General features: G+C 34.6%; 1 non-coding gene across 1 annotated transcript; it reads left to right on the top strand.

Annotated features, from left to right (window-relative positions):
- The first annotated feature begins 1,532 nt into the window (after positions 1-1,532).
- Positions 1,533-1,640, top strand: LOC148563736 (small nucleolar RNA R71). The gene has a single exon (XR_015885596.1). It is a non-coding gene; the product is annotated as a small nucleolar RNA R71 (small nucleolar RNA).
- The last annotated feature ends 2,017 nt before the right edge of the window (positions 1,641-3,657 follow it).

Genomic DNA, 3,657 nt, shown 5'->3' on the forward strand with positions numbered 1-3,657 from the left:
TTATGCTTCCTCTCCATGTTTACAGAAGGATGACCTCGAGTTTTAAACACAAGGGAGTCCTCATTCAATTGAAGGACTAGTTCAGCTCTGTCAACATCAATCACAACTCTTGCTATGGCTAGGAAGGGTCTTCCAAGGATGATGGATTCATCCTCATCCTTCCCAGTATCTAGGACTATGAAATCAGCAGGGATGTAAAGGCCTTCAACCTTTACTAACACGTCCTCTACTTGTCCATAAGCCTGTTTTCTTGAATTGTCTGCCATCTCTAATGAGATTTTAGTAGCTTGCACCCCAAAGATTCCTAGTTTCTCTATTACAGAGAGGGGCATGAGGTTTATCCCTGAACCAAGGTCACACAGAGCCTTTTCAAAGATCATGGTGCCTATGGTACAAGGTATTAGGAACTTTCCAGGATCCTGTTTCTTCTGAGGCAATGTCAGTTGAGCCAGATCACTCAGTTCATTGGTGAACAGGGGAGGTTCATCTCCCCAAGTCTCATTACCAAATAAATTGGAATTCAACTTCATGATTGCACCAAGGTACTTGGCAACTTTCTCTTCAATAACATCCTCATTCTCTTCAGAAGAGGAATACTCATCAGAGCTCATGAATGGCATAAGGAGGTTCAATGGAATCTCTATGGTCTCTAGATGAGCCTCAGATTCCTTTGGTTCTTCAGAGGGAAACTCCTTATTGATCACTGGACGTCCCAGGAGGTCTTCCTCACTGGGATTTACGTCCTCCCCTTCTTCCTTGGATTCGGCCATGATGGTTATATCAATGGCCTTGCACTCTCCTTTTGGATTTTCTTCTGTATTGCTTGGGAGAGTACTAGGAGGGATTTCAGTGATCCTTTTACTCAGCTGGCCCACTTGTGCCTCCAAATTTCTAATGGAGGACCTTGTTTCATTCACGAAACTCACAGTGGCCTTAGATAGATCAGAGACTAGGTTTGCTAAATTAGAAGTATTTTGTTCAGAGTTCTCTGTCTGTTGCTGAGTGGATGATGAAAAAGGTATGCTATTGCTAAACCTGTTTCTTCCACCATTATTAAAGCCTTGTTGAGGCTTTTGTTGATCCTTCCATGAGAGATTTGGGTGATTTCTCCATGAGGGATTATAGGTGTTTCCATATGGTTCACCCATGTAATTCACCTCTACTATTGCAGGATTCTCAGGATCATAAGCTTCTTCTTCAGAAGATGCCTCTTGAGTACTGTTGGATGCAGCTTGCATTCCATTCAGACTTTGAGAAATCATATTGACTTGCTGAGTCAATATTTTATTCTGAGCTAATATAGCATTCAGAGTATCAATTTCAAGAACTCCCTTCTTCATAAGCGTTCCATTACTCATAGGATTCCTCTCAGAAGTGTACATGAATTGGTTATTGGCAACCATGTCAATGAGTTCTTGAGCTTCTGCAGGCGTTTTCTTTAGGTGAATGGATCCACCTGCAGAAGTATCCAATGACATCTTAGCCAATTCAGATAGACCATCATAGAATATATCCAGGATGGTCCATTCTGAAAGCATGTCAGAAGGACACTTTTTGGTCAGTTCTTTGTATCTCTCCCAAGCTTCATAGAGGGATTCACCTTCTTTTTGTCTGAAGGTTTGAACATCCACTCTAAGCTTACTCAGCTTTTGAGAAGGAAAGAACTTGGCTAAGAAAGCCTTGACCAGCTTATCCTAAGAGTTCAGGCTATCCTTAGGTTGAGAGTCCAACCATATTCTAGCTCTGTCTCTTACAGTAAAAGGGAAAAGCATGAGCCTGTAGACTTCAGGATCTACTCCATTAGTCTTAACAGTATCACAGATCTGCAAGAATTCAATTAAGAACTAAAAAGGATCTTCAGATGGAAGTCCATGAAACTTGCAGTTTTGCTACATCAGAAAAACTAATTGAGGTTTCAGCTCAAAATTGTTTGCTCCAATGGTAGGGATGGAGATGCTTCTTTCATGTAACTTGGAATTAGGTGCAGTAAAGTCACCAAGCATCCTCCTTACATTATTATTATTTTCCGCTGCCATCTCCTCTTCCTGTTCGAAAATTTCTGAAAGGTGCTTGCTGGATTGTTGTAATTTAGCTTCTCTTAGTTTCCTCTTCAGAGTCCTTTCAGGTTCTGGATCTGCTTCAACAAGAATATTCTTGTCCTTGCTCCTGCTCATATGAAAAAGAGGGACAGAAAAATAATAATAATAGGGATCCTTTTTACCATAGTATAGAGGTCCCTGTGTGAGTAGAAGAAAAAAAAAGAATAGGAAATCTGAACTCAAAGAGAGAGGGTTCGGATTTTTGGTGAGATGAAGTGTTAGTAGATGAATAAATAAATAGAAGGAGATGAGAGAGAAAGAGGATTTTCGAACATAATTTTTGAAAAAGAGTTAGTGATTTTCGAAAATAGTTTTTGAAAAAGGTTAGTAATTTTCGAAAATTAAGATAAAAAATTAGAATAATTAGTTAATTAAAAAGAAATTTTGAAAAAGAGGGAAGATATTTTCGAAAATTAGAGAGAGAGAGAAGTAGTTAGGTAGTTTTGAAAAAGATAAGAAACAAACAAAAAGTTAGTTAGTTAGTTGAAACAAATTTGAAAATCAATTTTGAAAAAAATAAGAAGATAGGGAGTTAGAAAAGATATTTTAAAATCAAATTTTTGAAAAAGATAAGATAAGAAGATATTTTGGAAAAGATATGATTGAAACTAGTTTTGAAAAAGATTTAATTTTTAAAATCACAATTAATGACTTGATTCACAAGAAATCACAAAATATGATTCTAGAACTCAAAGTTTGAATCTTTCTTAACAAGTAAGTAACAAACTTGAAATTTTTGAATCAAACCATTAATTGTTGAAGATATTTTCGAAAATTATAAGAAAAATTAAGAAAAGATTTTTTTGAAAAATATTTTTAAAATTTTCGAAAATAAAAAAAATGAAAAAGATTTGATTTTTGAAAAAGATTTTGAAAAAAGATAAGATTTTTAATTTGAAAATTTGATTTGACTAAAAAAAACAACTAGATTTTACAATTTTTTGAAAAAGTCAAATCTAATTTTCGAAATTTTGAGAGAGAAAAGGAAAGATATTTTTTTGATTTTTGAATTTTTAATGATGAGAGAGAAAAATTAAAACGTCATTTTCATGTTTTTCTCTTTTCTTTTTGGATCAAAACAAGGAATGCATGCAAGAACACTATGAATGTCAAGATGAACACCAAGAACACTTTGAAGATCATGATGAACATCAAGAACTTATTTTTGAAAATTTTTAATGCAAAGAAAACATGCAAGACACCAAACTTAGAAATCTTTAATGCTCAGGCAATAAGAATTCAAGAATGCATGTGAAAAACACCATACAACACAAAACAATATAATATGAAGATCAATCAAGAAGGTTTACCAAGAACAACTTGAAGATCATGATGAATGCAATGCATGAAAAATTTGGCCCAAGACTCAAACAATAAACACAAAATATTTTTTATTTTTATGATTTTATGATTTTTTTTGGATTTTTTTCGAAAATTATTTGAAAAATAAAAATAAGGATTCTAAAATTTTTAATATGAATTCCAGGAATCTTGCATTCTTATTCTGAAGCTCCAATCTGAGGGTTAGGTATGGCTTAATAGCCAGCCAAGCTTTAGT

The sequence above is a fragment of the Arachis ipaensis genome, chromosome B5 (genome assembly GCF_059453495.1).
Source record: "Arachis ipaensis isolate K30076 ecotype BB chromosome B5, ASM5945349v1, whole genome shotgun sequence".
NCBI classification, from domain to species: domain Eukaryota; kingdom Viridiplantae; phylum Streptophyta; class Magnoliopsida; order Fabales; family Fabaceae; genus Arachis; species Arachis ipaensis.